The 18006-nt window shown below is 41.8% G+C and overlaps 1 pseudogene; it reads left to right on the top strand.

The window, feature by feature from the left end:
• Timm23-ps2 (translocase of inner mitochondrial membrane 23, pseudogene 2) overlaps positions 1–16821 on the top strand; it is a 62384-nt pseudogene extending 45563 nt beyond the window's left edge.
• The last annotated feature ends 1185 nt before the right edge of the window (positions 16822–18006 follow it).

Here is an 18006-nt window from a genome sequence, read left to right as displayed (position 1 = left end):
TTGCTATGGAGAGACACCGTGACCACAGCAATTCTTATAATGAAAAACATTTAACGGGGGCTGGCTTCCAGTTCGGAGATTTAGTCCATTATTGTCATGGTGGGACGCAGGGCCATATGCAGGCAGACATGGTGCTGAACAGGTAGCTGACAGTGCTACATCTGAATCCATAGGTGTCAGGAAGAGAAGGAGACACTGGGCCTTTCAAGAGAGTCTGAAACCTGAAAGCCCACCCCCAGTGACGCACTTCCTCCCAAAAAAGCCACGCCTACTCCAGCAAGGATACGCCTCCTAATAGTGCCACTTACTATGGACCTCTGGGCGTCATTTTCATTCAAACCACCACAAATGGAATCAGATTTAGGACATGTTAGCCATTAGAATCACAAATACTATAGAAAAGATTAGTGAGCCGGGGATTCCCAGTCACTATAGTGGGGTAAATTAATAGGAAATCTAGGGAAAGATTCATAACTGTCCTTCAGAGTATTGTGTACAGCCACAGCCAACTATAGCTTTGATGAGACTGGGTGATGCAGGTACGCTGGTGTGTGTAAGCCCTGCAGAAGAGTACTTTGCACGGCCCCTCACCCAGGATTCAGAAAGCGCTCCAAATAGCTTTATGCATATGCATTTCCCTCTCTGCTTGTCATCATCGTGTATCTCAAAGAAAAAGCCTTCTAGGTAATATTAAATCAGTCTATTGCCTGAGCTGGTATAACTTTGAATTAAGCATTTGATTTTTTTTTTAAAGTTAATTTAGAACCTTGTTAATATTGTGGGAAAATGTGATGGAAGCCGGTTTCAAGGAAGTGTGCACACTTGGGGCTATTTAACAGGCGCTGCACACACTCCGGGCTTTTCCTGTGCTTGCTTAGTGGTATGCCAAAAATATCACAAAAGCATATGGAAGGCCTTACTTTGTTTAGAAAATATATACATGGAAAATAGTACAGAAATGTTCCATCGCCCAAAAGGGATCACTACGCAGGCAGACATTCACGGCTGGCTCAAATGCGTCTTCAGGATTTCCTGACCCCTTTGTGCAGCCTAGGCGGAGGGCATCAGAGCCTGGACCATCCAAGGCCCTGGAGGAACTTCTGTTCAGGATTTTCCTGAGCATGTTCGAAAGGCATTTTCTCACTGAAGAATAGGAAGGAGACAGGAAAGATAAGGGGATTTCTGCCTCATGTACCTCTGTTGGTGAGCCAGAGCCCCAAAGATGGCGCTTAAAAGAGGAAGAGACCGGACTTAAAGGTGAATGTTCTTAAGACGTTGTATCTAGAAGGGGGAGGGATGTGTGTGGAAAGGCTTTGGTGTAGTGAGACTCTGTCCATCCAGTTTTGGAAGCAGCTAGATATTGTAGGGCCAGCAATAGGGGAGTCCAAGGTACCCTGAGATAGCATAGACCCAAAGCGAGAGAATATGGGGCCGGGGTTGGAATAACTTATGAAAACCATAGCTGGAATCCCAGAAACAAAGTGCTGAGGCTTTACATGGAGCTAGAATCCCTGCACTAGCTATCAAGGGAGCGAGCCGGTGCTGTCCCGTGAATATTACCCTACGTGCAATAATGTTAGACCATAAATAGCAAGCCTGATCATCTTATTGTCCTGTGTCATCAGCCTGTGAGATGGACAGTGTCATTTATTTTTTATGAGAAAACCAAGGCAGAAGGGAAGTGAAATGATGATTTGCCTAAAGCCCTGGAGTAATTCTATGGAGTAGAACCACAAATCTTGCCCACCCAGGGTGGTTTGTGTTCAGAGCCCACTCCTTACTCCTTTACTGCATCGTCTTACAATGTGACACCAGTAATGTGGCCGAGATTTCCCATTTGACTTCTGTAACATCATCTGTTCTTTGTAAATCTCAGTAAAATACCATAACCAATTGTCATTGAAAGATTTCTAGATATAGTTTGATTTGTAAGATATATAACTTTTGTGTGGTTATTTATATATATATGTTTTATGTGGCATATATATGTATACTTATATGTATATATATGTGTATATGTGATGTATATATGTGTGTGTATGTGTATATATATATGTGTGTGTGTGTGTAATGTGTATTATATTTTACTTGTGTGTGTATTTGCACATGCATGCTATAGCATGGATGAGGAGGTCAGAGGACAGCTTGTAGTAGTCAGTTTTCCCTTCTACTATGAGGGATCCAGGATTCAAACTCAGGTGTGAGGCTTAGCAGCAAGCCCCTTAACTCACTGAGCCATCTCGTTAGCTCAGCAAGTGTATGTGCTTACTGTGGTTTTGCATTAGCAACCATGATGATCTATATACTCTGATTCTATACAAGCTACTCTAAAAGTTCTTTTATAGCATACTTCCTAAGGGTCTCATTGGGCTTCGTTCCCTTTATCCCCTTCCAGCCAAATGACTTTCTGTTTCTACATTTCATCCTTTCCTAGCATTCAAGTAACTCGAGGTGAAGGAATGTTGGATTTCTTTTATTCATTCATTTAGTTATTTAGACATAGAGGCACAAACCCAGGACCTCACGGATGCCAAGCAAGCAATCTACCATGGCTATGTAAAACCAGTTCCTTAAAGTTTTTTTTTTAACATTTAAAGGGTCTGGTTCAGTTGTCCAGGCAGGTCTTGAACTCGTAAACAACCACATAGTGGGTACCTGTAATCCCAGCACTGGTGAGGCAGCTCAGGTGAGCCTTGAACTTCTCGTTCTCCTTCCTCAGCTTCCCTGGTAGCTGGGATTCTAGGCCTTTGACAGCAGGTATGGCTAGACTTATCTGTATTCTTAAGCTCCTGCCAGTGGATAAAAATATGATCTACAGAAGAATAAAAATACAGCCCATCTATGGCTCATGAATAGTTATCAAGATAAATATATGAAGAAAATATGAATTTTCAACAAGCGGAAAAATGTAGATTCTTTAATTCTTGAATGGAAAACAAAGTTGTGTATTTTTAATTACTATACCATATGTTCTCAGTTCTAGTTTAAATTTACGTGTGTGTGTGTGTGTGTGTGTGTGTGTGTGCGCGCGCGCGTGTGTTTTCAAACTCAAGTTGCAGGCTGGGTGGCAAGCACCTTTATCTGATAAGCCATCGCACTGGTTCCTCAGTCCTAGTCAACGTGCTTAAAGATATATAAATGACTTTGGGCTACTAGAGACCCTTTTGAGTTAAAATAAAAGCTCTTACCAAATGGTACCCTAGTGATCTTTAGGCGTTAATAAAAATGGTTTGACATATTCCCGAGGCTAGCTCATTTTTCCCGTGAAGGTTCACCCAGAATACAGACATAAATAGAAGCAGGGTTAAGGTCATTCCAGGGGAGATGATGTCTCTGCTCAGTCTGCCAGGGAGCAGATGTGGAAGAATGTGGCTTAGTGAGGAAGTGTGCCTTGGAACCCTGCCTTTTGCCACCTAGCTCTGTCACATTGGCCAATCCAGGTTGAAGCCACCAGTGCCCCTCAGCTGCTGATCACAACAAATGATGTCTTCTGAACTCATTCTAATACGTCATCATGGAAGGAAGCATAAAACCCAGAGAAAAGGTTGTTTGGGGTTTTATTGCTATTGCTAGTATCTATTGGTTTTCTTGTTCTGGGGAAACCAGGAGCCTAGGGAATCAATACCCCTGAAGAGATTTAAAATCTGTGGAATGGCTAGAGGTGTGGCTCAGTTGGCATGTGTTAGTTTTCGTTGCTGGGATAAAATACCATGACCAGGACAACGCTCAGTGAAAAGGGTTTACAGACCCGGGGTGTCCACTATGGCAGATGTAGCACGGCAGTAGGCGGCAGTGTCAGGAAACTGAGAAAATCACACTATCAACTGCAAGCATGAAGCAGAGGGTGGAGAGAGGGAGACAGAGAAGGAGGGAAGAAGGGAGTATAGGGAGGGAGGGAAGGAGAGAGAGGGGAGGGGTAGGAGGGCAGACAGAAATCAGGCAGGCTTATAAACTCTCAAAATTCATCCTCAGTGATGTAATTCTTCTCACAAGGGTCCGCCTCCTAAAGGTTCCATAATCCCTACACATAGCACCACCAACTGGGGACCAAGTGTTCAAACATACCTCTGGGCAACACTGCTTACTCAGAGCACCACCGTTGGTAAAATACTTGCCTAGTAGCCATGAAGTTTGAGGTTTGATTTCCAGTATGACGTAAAATGGGAGCTGTGATTTACACCTAGAATACCAGCATTCTGGAGGGAGAGGCAGGAGAGGAGTTCAAGGTCATTCTCTGCTACACAGTGACTTTAATGCCAGCCTGGGATACACCTTGGGGGACGGGAGGAGGACAGAGAGAGAGAGAGAGAGAGAGAGAGAGAGAGAGAGAGAGAGAGAGAGAGAGAGAGAGAATGAAACTAGACGAGCCCTAAAGTCTTTCATGCTGAAGTTGTAGGCCTCCTCTGTCAACAAATATTTGTGTGGAAGGAGGCGAAGCTGTCAATGAGAATTTGTTCTAGCCTTGAAGCCAAAGCCAACCCCTCATAATAATAAGCTTCTGAAGAGGCTAAGCAGTCCTTCTATCTACAGTGATCAGTCTGCCTGTGATAAAACAATACCTGACTCCAAGAAGGGCGCTCCAGTCTCTACAAATCTAATTTTCCATCAAACGAATCTGCCACAAACAATCACAGCTGCAAAAGTTAAAAATGATATTTATATCCTTTTCTTAGAGTTTAACCAGATGAGACATGAGTATTCTTTTCAATATTGCCTGTTGTATTTTTAAGAGATAACTATTTCTATTCTGTATAAAATGCCAAATCCTTTTTTTAAAAAAAATTAAAGACAGTAAAATTATGTTGTGCATCTCATTGACAAAGGATGGACAACATCATAGTATGTTCCAATTAACCTAAACAGACAACAGAGATCCCCTTCTCCCACTGTGGTCTTAGATCTCACAGGAGACACCGTGTCTAGTACTCGTTATCAGGTTAAGATCACAAGTGTTGTATAGAATGACAGAAACAAAGTTACAGAAAACAGAAGGGACACAGAAACTGTAACCACTGGGGTGATAATGAAAGGAGAGCGTGTTACTACTCTGGGGACACAATGTCTGAGTCTGGAGAGTGAGTCTAGACTGGAAACCAGATGTTTGGTGGGACTAAAACCAGAATCTGGATATGTCTTACAATATGTCTTACAACGGAAAAGATCAGAACTCTAAGGACAAACATAAGTGCATGTGCACATCTATTAGGTACATATGTACATCCATAAAGTATATGTATATAAGCATTCCCTTTTTTTTTTTTAATGGGATAAACAGGCTCTCATGTAGGTCAGGCATTGAATTCCATATATAGCTAGGGTGTCCTTGAACTTCTGATCCTCTGCCCCCAATTTCAGAGTGCTGTGATTACAAGCTTGTACCACCATCTCTGGTTTTATGTGGCCATAGGAATAGAACCCAGGACTTAGGGTCAGGTTGTAACTCAGTGGTAGAGCACTTGCCTGGCATGCATGAAGCTCCGGGTTCAATCCCCAGAGCTGCCAGGAGTCAAACAAAACAAAACCACAACCCCCAGGTTCATGATGCTATGCAAGCTCTAGACTAACCGAGCTAAAACGAACTATCTTCAGATATACCGACTGAGCTATACGACTGTTTTCAGCTCCTGATCCATATGTACATATGTTCTTATAGCAAACTGGACTTTATGGTTTCATGCATATAAATTACAGCCTGTTGCCCAGCTTTGTATACTTTGGAGTAAATTAGTAAAGTAAAATTAAAGCGACAGGCTCTAATTTACATGCATAAAACTCTAAAGGAACATTGAGTGTAAAAGTCACTTTTATTTCCTCCGAGGAAGGGATGAGATCAGATCTGTGCCTACGTTGTGTGAGTACATGGTTTGGGCTGAGCACAGAGCATTTCTATCTCACTATCCCCAGGCCCAGAAGCTTCTAGTCTCCATACAACGTAATCTTCTGCAAACCCAGACCATGAAGGCCTCAGCTTTCAACTTTCATCTGATAACCTAGGTCTAGAATGTTTCAGCTGCTGAATAACTCGCTCTTTCTAGATCTTTCTGAACTCTGGCTGGCTGGTTCAACTCAACTGCTCTGATTCAAACTCCTCTCCAAGCTGATTGACTCAAATTGGCTTCTCTCAGCTTCTGACTAAGTTGCTCTGCTTGGGAAAACTGCCTCTGAGTTTCACAAACTGGGCTTCCCCAAACTGGACTGCTCAGAACTGAACTAAACTCAATGGACTCTCTCCTTTTCTGTCTGTTCTTGTGACAGTTGGGTGTATCCTATCTCTGACCCATTCCATCAAATTTTTCTCTGATTTTTCACTTTGTCTGCCCCTCAATTAGATGTTAGTGTTTAGGATTAAAGGTGTGTGGCATGTTGGCATTGCCAGAGCAGCCATGCTGCTGGATTAAAACTCCTCCACAGGACATGATTTCTAGATGCAGGCTTCTAATCTATTACTGATTTTATGACTGAAACTGTTGCAATACATGAAGAGCTGAGATTTTCCTCCTTGATCTTCCCCATTTCTACACCTGTTGCAACCTCTGTTTGTTCTGCACCTTTCCAAGGATATTTGCATAGGAAACAGATGTGGAAAAATAGAGAAAGTGTCCTTTAGAACAAAGTATGGTTTGGCTCACTGCCTTCAAAGCTACAATAGCAGCCTCTGGAGGGATAAGCAGGCAAGTACGCAATGCAACAAAGATAGGACATTCTCTAGGGCAAAGGGCAGGCATACTTGCTGTCCACTATAAAAAATCCTGGCTTGTTAAACTCCGGTTCTTTTCTAGCAACAGATCAACAGCACATTACAGCCATCTTCTGACTGGGCTTACATCGTCCTAGGTCACTTAATGCTGGAAAAGCCAAAGGCAATACTCTATGTTCTGACTCCTGCTACGAATGACTTTCATGTCTGAGCCCTGAGTTTTGTCTTTTCTTCCAGCATCCATTTCAATGCATAGTTTGTAAACCAGCAAAATCTCAGAAGCTCAGGTTTTGAGACTGGCAGAAAACAACATGATCTCTTTCCTCAAGTTCCGGGAAATTCTGAAAAACTCCATACCTCATCTCTTTCCTCAAGTTCCGGGAAATTCTGAAAAACTCCATACCTCATCTGAGAAGAGACAGGATGGTCTGTTTTTTGACCACAATGATCAACCTTCTGCAGACCTACTATGTGCAGACCCCAAGGGAGTTACATCTTCCAGGTCCTTAGTGTTGGCACAGCTCAGGGGACCAATCAAATTCATATGAAACTCGTACAGAGTCTATACTGTTGATCTTCATTTCCATTAAATTCAATTTCCAAGTAGATGAGAAGTTTGCCTAGAAAGACAGGTAGGAACCATGTCATATATGCAAAGAAACGGAATCGTGTGATTATTGTCATCAAGTCTGACACATGCAGTATGGTTTGAATGTGAAACGTCCTCCTTAGGCTTATGTGTTTGAGCAACTGGTCCCCAGCTGCTGGCACTGTTTGAGAAGGTTATGAAGCTTTTAGGAGGTTGAGCCTCATGGAGGGAAGTGGGTCACTGGGGGTGGGCCTTGAGGTTTAGAGTCTGACTCTGCTCCCGGACACTTATGCTTCCTGACAGCAGATCCAAGGTGTAACAAGTGCCTCCCACCCCTGCCACCATGCTTTCCCCTTGATGTACCATGTTTCCTCGGTTTACTGAGGACTAAGCTGTTCCTCTTTCTGATGCTTTTTGTATTTCGTCATAGCCATAAGGAAGGGAAGTAAGCCAAGGCGTGTGGCAGAGCACTTTATGTTACAGTCCAGCTTGACCGTTCAATCATTAAAGAGGTTCTTCTGGGTAATGATGAACAACTAGACTTCACACTGGAGGGCTTCACTCCCAGAGATACCACAGATCCACACGGAGTGCCCTCATTTTCAGTGTGCCATTCATGGCTTCTCTCCAGTAATTTAACCTTACTCCACATAGAATCTGTTTTTTACCTTGGATGGCATTGGCTATTCCTAGGCCTTTCCTGTCACACATTTAGAGATAATAAAAACGATTTTATTTCACCAGCTGTGTTTCTGGTCTCAGATGAGCTCAGAGTTATTTTGCCTTGCATGCTAAATACATGGAATGAGCCACAGGCTATGTGATTTTCATCTTTGAGTTGTTAAGGCAGATCCCCAGGCCCCATCATTATCCTCACTAGGCCACTCCTAAGGCTCCAGCTGAGTCTATTAAGTCTGGAATCCAAGGCGTGAAATCTAGTAAGTGTTTTGATGTGCCCTGCCTTCTAAAGGCATTGCATTAGGTAAATCTCATTAGATGAATAGGGCAAAGTCCAAAGGACCATTAAATTATTAGAAAGTATCTGATACTTAACTGGGAATAAATCAAGCATCAGCTAATGCCAAAAGCTTGAATACTTTGCTTTATATAAAAATATCTATATTGATCTTTATAGAAAGCTGAATGGAATATACATGGTTCCTCTATGCTGTTTCTTATACCTGGTTGTTGTGAGACTATACATATTTCAAAATAAATGTTAAAAGAAGAAAATAAACCTCTCTGGGCATGGCAGTGAACACCTATAATGATCATAAAAGTGTGGGCAGCAGATGAGGGTTACGTGATTTTGAGTCAGTCTGAGAAGACAATGAATTCCAGGCCAGTCAAGGCTACATAATGAGACCCTCTCTTAATAAAGCACACACACACACACACACACACACACACACACACACACACTATACACACACATACACACACACATACACACACACATACACACACTACACAGACACACATACACCTACCACACACACCATACACCACACACACATACACACATACACACACACACACACACACACACACACACATACACACACACATAACTCCTACCTTTTAAAAAGAGTTTGATTTGTATGGAAATCTAAGATGTTCTCGCGGTACTTAAAAGAGATATCAGAGAGTGGGCAGCCAGTATGATACTGGGATGTCCATAATGTGCTTGGTTTTTGTACTGGAGAGAGGGATTTTGAGATTTGTCTCTTTATAAGCATCCAGTGTCTATTTGGGAGTGACAATGACAAGCCACAGACAATCCAGCTGTCATTTCCAAAATGAAAAATTGCACAGAGCTTGTGACAACTATCTCAGAAGAGTTTTGTAACTCATGACTCTCAGGGTCTTGTTCACAAAAGCACGGGTGTCACTTCGTGGATATTTGTTGATACAATCAGGCCTCAGGCCTCAAAGGATAATAACAAGGACTACACATTAGAAGGTGTGTGGTTTCAGATGAGAATTTTCTATTGCATCCCGAGGTGAAAATGGAACTACAACTTTCCTGCATCTAATAAGAGACCTATTGCAATTCACAAGTCCGCTGCTCAGGATCTTTGTATTGCAAGACAAAAAAAAAGAAAAGAAAAGAAAGAAAAAGGAAAAACCATGGGTCAGGCAGTACTTTTATTCTACTAGCATATGTTAGTTATGCATGATGCTTCATTAGGACACTTTCATACTTTATATAATGCATTTTGATTCTACTCACTGATCCTGGTTACCCTCCTATGTCCCCTGACACCCTTAGTGTCACTGACCTACTTCCATGTCTTTTTTTAATTATTATTAATGTGGCTCAATGAGTTTTATTACAGAAGCATGGGTACCTTGTCAGCGACTACACCACAGAAGAAAGCACCTCTCCCTCTTCCATCAATCTTAACTATGAATAAAACCCTCAGGGAGGTGGGGCCCAGTGAGCTCCACTCTTTCCTTTAGCAGAATGTTGATGGGCCCAGCCCTGTGCTGGTCTTGTATTCAAGATTGCTGCAAGGTCAAGAACAAGGCTGAAAGATACATTCAGAGCTCTGTAGTGACCTACATCCGCACATAGCAACGACTAATGACTTGTTTGTTTTTAATTGCTACACTTGAGAGTGGAGAAATGTCTCAAAGGTTGAGGGCACTTCTAGAGGACCTGGCTTTGAGTCCTAGCACCCACATGATGGCTCACAAGTGTGACTGCAGTTTCAGAGGATACAGCATCCACTTCTGGCCTCTCTGTACATAAGGCACGTATAGAGTGCACATATACATATAGGCAAAACATGCTGTCTTAGTTAGGGTTTCATTGTGGTGAACAGACACTATGGCCAAGGCAACTCTTGAAAGGACAACATTTAATTGGGGCTGGCTTACAGGTTCAGAGGTTCAGTCCTTATCATCAGGTTGGGAGCATGGCAGTGTCCAGGCAGACATAGTGCAGAGCTGAGAGTTCTACATCTTCATCTGAAGGCTGCTAGGAGATGACTACTCCCAGTCAGTTAGGATGAAGGTCTTAAGCGCACTCCCACAGTGGTACACCTACTTCAACAAGGTCATACCTACTCCACAAGGCCTTACCTCCTAATAGTGCCACTCCTTGAGCCAAGCATATACAAACCATCACACACCCAGATCCGTAAAATAAATTTAAAATAAATATTATTGATTACCTCAAATTTATAGGGTAATTTGGAAGTTTACAGAAAATTTGAGTAAAAAAAATACCAAAGTTTCATACACCCCCTTGCTCCTGCTCTCTCCTTTGACCTCCTGAAGTTTCTCCTACTTAGCCTGACTTAGCTTGATGTGTTTGAGTCAGTTCCAACGAATTGTTAACTAAATTTCTATTCAGAAGTAGAATTTATGTGGTACAGCCTATGCGTCTTGACAACTGTGCTGACCATTACAGTCTCACACAGAATAGATTCATGGTGCTAAACATCTGGTGTGCTGGTGTGCGTTCCCTCCCCTATCCACCTCTGTCAATTATGTCTTCTTGTTGCCATGACACAATACCCAACAGAAACATCTTAAGCAAGGGAGGGTTGATTTTAGTTCAGATTCAAAAGGGATGCTGTCCATTATCATGTCAGGGAAGGCACGGAGGAGGCAGGAGTGGGAGGCAGATGGATGGCCATATTGGGTCCCCAAATGGGAAGCAGGAAAAGGTGAAGTCTGGAGCGTGTTTCAGAAATCCCCAGCCATGAGGTGGTGCACTAACACTCTGTGTAGGTCTTCCCATCATCTAAGGCAAACCTTTCTAGAAACATACATACACACAGGTACAGTTCCACAGTGATTCTAGAGCCAGTCAGCTGGCAATGAAGATTAACTGTCATCCTACATCAAACCCTGGTAGCTATTACTGTAGTTTTTGCTGTCTCCAGAATATAATGCCATCGACATCATCTAGTCTGTAGCCTTCTCAGATGTGGATTAAAGATACGAATTTAAGTGATAAGATTTTAAGGGTCCCTCGAGTCTTTTCAAACTTGATATGTCCCTGAATGGCTGTACCAGAGTTGGTTTATGTATTCATTTACCTGTTGAGGGATACTTTGGTGCCTCCGAGTTTTAGCAACTCTGGATAAAGCTGTCATCACCATTCATATAGAAGGAAGGTTTTGTTTGGATGTAAGTTTTCAATATATATTTTTAAAACCATACGCCAGGGGGTGGTGCTAGTGGTTGGGATGGTGGCTGAAGCAATGGTAATGGTGTATGCTTTTAATCCCAGACTGGAGAGGCAGAAGCAGGTGGGTCTCTGAGAGTTCGAGGCCAGCCTGGTTTGCCAGGACTACACAGAGAAACCCTGCCTCATAAACAAAACCAACCAACCAACCCATCAAACGAACAAACAAAAACGAAACAAGGAGTATAATAGAATCCAGCATGGTGTCCTAATTGTAGTCAGCTTTTAGAGAAAGTGCCGGGGTTCCTTTGAAAGTAGCCACACCCCACCAATGACATTCCCTCATCTCCTTCCTTCGTTTTTTTTTTTTCTTTTATTTTGAACTATTCTGACTTTAAAGAGCAAAAATAGCAGTTTTTGAAACATGTTACCTACTTAGGGACTCAAATATAATTTTCTCTTCATATTGAAGAGATTAATAAATTACACAGTACTGGGTGTAGTGGCATCTGCAGTTAACGCTAACACTCAGGAGGTAGAAGCAAGATTTCAAGGTCATCGTGGGCTACAGGAGACCCTGTTGCAAACAAACAGATAAAAAGAGGGAGGAGCAAGAATGGTTTCTTCAGTTCAAAAGAGCCCTAAAACTTGCTTGCACAAAACAAAGCTAAAGTCAAAGTCAGAATTTCTGAACACAATGTTTACAGCTGTTTTCACCTTAACCTCAGATACTAATTAACTTCCTTTGCAAAAGGCCACTTTATGCTTTGAAGCTAGCCTGAGTCACAGCGTGGAATTCCAATGCTTTATGCACTGTTGTTGCAAGTTTCTAAGGAGTCCACTGAAAATAACCGAGGGCGGTGCTAGACTGGAGGGCAGGTATTAATTTTCTTCTCTTGCTTTTCAGTCAGTGAGGGTAGGATTTTTAAATCCTTTCAGCCCTTTAAAAAAAACATCTCCAGAAAGAGAAGCAGATGGTCTGCCCTGCCCAGCACACCTGTTCAACTGGTGACTCTCCAACAAAGCTTCAAACACAAGCGCTCACATGGGCTTGCTAAAAATACTGGGTAATTATAATACGTATGTTTTCTTTAGACAGTCAAGGAGCTCAGGTGTTCCCCAGCTTTTAGAGAGTTCCATGGTCAGGGAGAAATGGCGACTTTACTTTAAAACGGAGAACGGATCAACAACCTTTCATTCTTATTGGAAAACATACTCATTATCATTCTAAACAAAAGAATATTGCAAATATGATCTTTAAACCACCATCAAATTTTACAGCAAAGAGATAGTTTTACAAATAACAAAGTAACATGCTTCCGGGCATCTCTTAACTCATAGGTTCAGAGTATTATATTATTATATGTGTTTTAGCACAAGCTTATGTTCTAAAACCTGTGTTATATCTATACACACTTGTATGTCAAATACCAACTTCAAATACAACTTTAAACGGCAGCATATTATTCTATTGAATATTTCTACTATAAACTATTTGTAGGTCCTATAATGAACAACAATTAGATTTTTCTGATTTCTTGGTTTGATGTGGAATGGTCAATAAAATATTGTGGAGAATTTATTCTGCCAAAACGTTTGCATTATCTATCCTTCCTCTAGTGTCACAATAGAGTTTGCTTTATAGGTAAACACAACACCAAACATACTTAGCTGTGTGGGGCACATAAGCACATGCATGTAACTCCAGCATGTGGGGGGCTGAGGAAGGGGGAATCTATGTGAGTTCAAGGTCACATAGTGAGACCCTTCCCTATGCCATCTCAAACAAGAAAATCGCAGGTGAAAGCTATATTATATTATCAGTTCTGTCTTTCTATTTTTTTAAAGATTTATTTATTTATTATATATAAGTACACTGTAGCTGTCTTCAGACACACCAGAAGAGGGCATCAAATCTCATTACAGATGGTTGTGAGCCACCATGTGTTTGCTGGGATTTGAACTCAGGACCACTCGAAGAGCAGCCAGTGCTTGGTCACTGAGTCACCTCTCCAGCCCTTAGACCTTGATTCCTAAATGTGCTGGCATGTTACTAAAGTTTTGTTGGAGAAGAAGATGAGTATTTCCAGGACAAAATGACCCAAAAGGCTTTGCTTTCTAGTCTCAAAACAAATTTTGGATGATCCTTATAAAAACAATTAATTTCATTCTTTTTATTTTATGTTTAGACAGGCTCTCACTGTGCAGCCCTGGCTGGCCTTGAATTTGTTATGTATACCAGTCTTGGCTGGAATTCACAAAGACCCTCTTGCCTCTGTCACCTGAGGGCTGGGATTAAAGGCAAGCACCACCATGAAAGACCTATTTAGTGATAATTTCTAATTGTCACTGTTGATGGATGTCGTTTTTACTGGCAGTGAGAAAGGAAGGTCGAAGTGACTTACTTACAAGTGCACACAGGTCATGGTCCTTTGTACTGTTCTTGCCACATTCTTTTATGCTCAAGGATGATAGAACACAGCTTGTTGTCTGTTTTCCTTACAGGGAAGACTGGAAACTCAGAAGTCAGTCAGCACATCTGTACAGGACTTTGTGGAGAGCACAGAGCCACCTGTGTCCCCAGCTACACTTTAATTAGGTTCTCCCTGTAGGCTGGGAGACCCAGCCTTCCTAAACGAATGCTTTCCCTTTGTTTCCTGCAGAACTCAGAGAATTCAGACACAGACCCGTCTAGGGTTTGCTTTATTACATCCACTCTAAAGCATCTGGCGGAGAGGCTGAAGAGAGCTCCACCAATTGTCCCAGAATCTAGAAAATAAGTGGGTTCCTTTCTTCCTATTTAAGAAGAATAAAAACATAGAAGATAAAACTCTGTGACAGATGTAGGCTTAGCATATATGTATGAATATATATCCACACATATGTTTATAGATATATGTATTTCATAAATATGTATTATAGATGCATGTATGTATAAATGTATATTTCTGGTTAACTTTTGTGGCAATTTATTTCAATTTCAAATTCATAGAGTTTTTTTAAGCCATTCAAGATGAACTAAATAAATGCACGTGTCTTCCTTAAGGTAAGATTTGGGATTGAATCTCTGCTCTCATTTGCGAACTGAGTTCTCTGTCATTGACCTACAGCCTCAGCCACAAATGCACAGTTCTTGTTAATAGAAACAATCACTGGGGCCAGAAAGATGGCTCAGCAGTTCAGAGCACTGACTGCTCTTCCAGAGGTCCTGAGTTCAAATCCTAGCAACCACATGGTGGCTCAAAACCATCTGTAATGGGATCCCATGCTCTCTTCTGGTGTGTCTGAAGGCAGTAACAGTGTACTCATATATATAGAATAAATAAATCTTCTTTAAGAAAGAAAGAGAGAAAGAAACAATCACTAGGGACAAATTCTGATTCTGACTCAAAAATACAGATGTGGAGCAGACTCAGCCTTTATGGATTGTAAAATGGAGACAGACACTGTAGTGTTTATTTGGGCTCTCATCCAGCTTCCTTTCTGACTTGGTGTGTATGTTGGTGAGATGGTACTGTGTTCCTTTGTTTGTTTTGCAGCCCTAGGAATGTTGAACCCAGGACCTGCGCATGCTAGGCAAGAGCTCTATGCCAATAATACTCTATTCCTGAAAGGTATGGGGTCATTAACTAAGATCAGGTTATAAGGAAATCATAATGAAAAGGGAAATTATGATTTTTCTATTTCTTTTAACTCTGACAGAAAGAGTGAGTGGTGTGAAACCTTTGTATGAGAACAAAATCACAATGTCACTTTTTTCGTCGATAAAACGCTGGTCTGCTTATACACTTACTACTTATTTTGAAGATGTTTTCTTTGCTGATTGTAGTTAACTCTTTTGGAGCAGGGGCCTTTGGTTATTTTCTTTTATTCCCTCAATGAATACATATTGCAAGGCTTCAGAAAAAATGGGCTAACAGTATCTAATGCATGTGACACAGTTTGTTAATAATAAAAAGATGCCTTGAAATTTTATAAACTCATTTAAATTCTGGGAAACACGGCTAAGTTGAAAACAGAGGCCTGTTTACTTACTTTCATAGAGCATGAAGAATCTGCTGTCAATGGAGTCCACTTCATATGTACTGAGTACACATACAGGCATGTGTATACCCCCTGTAAGACAGAATATAACTTATTACCTAAACCTTGTAAGTAATCAAAACTAGAAGTGGAGCAGGGGGCACATGCCTATAATCCTAGCAATCAGGAGGCTGAGGCAGGAGAATCACAAGCTTGAGGTCAGTTGGGCTACCGAGCTAGTGTCTGCCTAGAAAGTTAAAACAGAGCATTTTGTGATGTTAGGTAACAGTGCATCGTTTTTCTTTTAAATCTTTGTTTTTCCTATAAAAATAGTGCTTATCATAGAAATATGGTTGACGCTATTGAGTATGCACAGAGCTGAACCCATGCTTCAGGTTTCCTCAGTCTTTACTTTTCTAAGCACAACCTTGGGCCATAATTAAAGATACCTATGTTCCTGTGCACTTGCTAAGACGCTTGCTTCCAAGTAACAGGTGTCTAAAAGGCTTACAACCTGGAGGGCGTAGTGGTCCAAGCCATTAATCTTAGCACAAGGGAGGCAAAGGCATGGAATACTGCGAGTCTGAGGTCAGCCTGGTTTATACAGGGAGTTCTAGGTCAGTTAGCACTATATAGTGAGAGATCTTGTCTAAAACAACACCAAAAAAAGATTTACAATATACACTTTTTAAAATATTTTTATAGTAGCAACGCGAATCTTCCCGCTGTTGCTGTCGGGGCCACCGCCGAGCACCTCTTGGAGGGTGGCAGAGGAAGTGGACAAATCCACCGTTGGGTTAACTGGCTTCTTGGGAGGGAGGAGTGGGTTGCTGGAACTCTGATTTGGAGGGCGTCCCGCGATACAGATGAATTTATTTTGCCAACTGGAGCTAGTAACCCCGAGGCAGATTTGAACTAGCTTTCTTCACCATTGGAGGATGTTGCACGACGGGGCTGCATTTGGGGCAATGAACGGTCTTCGTTTAGGATTGAAGGAAACCCAAGGCATGGTCTGGTCCCAACAAGAAATGTACAGATTTTGAATATGGAGACAAGGCAAGAGGCGCCTTGAGCTAATACTCTAGGTTCCCTGGCTTTGCTCTATAGTGCTTCCGGCGTTATCATTGAGAAAACACGGAGTGCAGAAGATGGTCTCAACACAGGAGCAGCAGGAACCATGACGGGAATGTTGTATAAATGTACAGGTGGTCTTCGGGGAATGGCACGCGGCGGCCTGGCAGGACGGACACTCACCAGTCTCTACGCACTGTATAACAAGTGGGAGCACATGAAAGCTTCCCTGCTCCAACAGTCACTCTGAAGATGTTTGCCACCTCAGGAATGGGGGACACTTCATAGTCATCCAGATCAATTAATAAGTCAGTCTGGAGTTGTTTTCTCTCGTGTACCTACGATTACTTTGAACAATTGGAGACTGATTTGCTGTGGCAAAGATCATGGATGCTTTGCCTGGACTGCACTGCTTGCCCTCGGTGAGTGAAGCCAAACCCTTTGGTGGCTTCCCGAGTCTGTGTTCTCTTCTCCTTTGGAGATGATCTCCCACTTCCTACTCCCAAAACTGGAAAACCACTTACTCTCCAAATTTATTACCATGTTAATTCATTTAAAAACCTAAAACTTAATATTGCCCTGTTTTCCAAATAAAGGATGAAATAGAAAAAAAATGTTTATTACTTTAAGTTATGGATATGTGCGTGTGAATAAAGGTGCCTCAGCGACTGGGGGGTTGACTCCTCTGGGTCTGGAATTACAGGCATTTGTAAGCCACATGATTTGAGTGTGTGCTTGGTCCTGTTTAAATAACAGTACAAGCTTTAACCACTAAGCCGTCTCTTTAGCCACATCCACTTTTATCCGCAAAAATATCCATCTTATTTAGATACTTAGAGGTCAGTCACCACTTGACATATTTATAATAGTCTGTATTAATGTCCTTATCCTGTTACCTTGACTAATATCTGTTCAATGATAGTATATATTTTAAAGTATATGCTATCCAAATATATATATTGTGAATGCTGTAGTAACTAATTTTACCTAATCCCTGAGTTGGTCTTCTGTTTATAATTTATGCATAAAATAGTCCCACTGGGTTTGAAGATTGAAATTCTAAAATTAAAAAACAAGCAGTGGATATTATAGAAAGCATAGAGTAACATCCTGAGTATTTCCAAATGTGTTCTGATGCTCAGTTTCTTTTTAAAGGGGAATACAGGGTGGCCTGGGTCCAGCAGGGCTCGATCCTGGGAACCTCATAGGCATCATGTGCTTGACTCTTTCCCTCGGCATGTTATAGTGTGTGTGGCCTGTAGAATTGGCTCAATGAATACATGAGGAGCAATGGATACAAGCTAGGGGCTTAAGGTTATTTGGATTTCTTACGCCTCAGTTTCTCATCTGTAAAGTAGCTTCAGCACAAAGCTTTATCGTTTGTGGGGATGGTTCAGTAGGTCATTTATTTCCATTGCCGAGGACCTAAGTTTGGATCCCCGGTACCCGTGTAAAAACTGGTGCATCGGTGACTCTTCCATTGCT

The sequence above is a fragment of the Rattus norvegicus genome, chromosome 18, assembly GCF_036323735.1.
Source record: "Rattus norvegicus strain BN/NHsdMcwi chromosome 18, GRCr8, whole genome shotgun sequence".
Taxonomy (NCBI): domain Eukaryota; kingdom Metazoa; phylum Chordata; class Mammalia; order Rodentia; family Muridae; genus Rattus; species Rattus norvegicus.
This window is presented reverse-complemented; position numbering and strand designations above follow the sequence as displayed.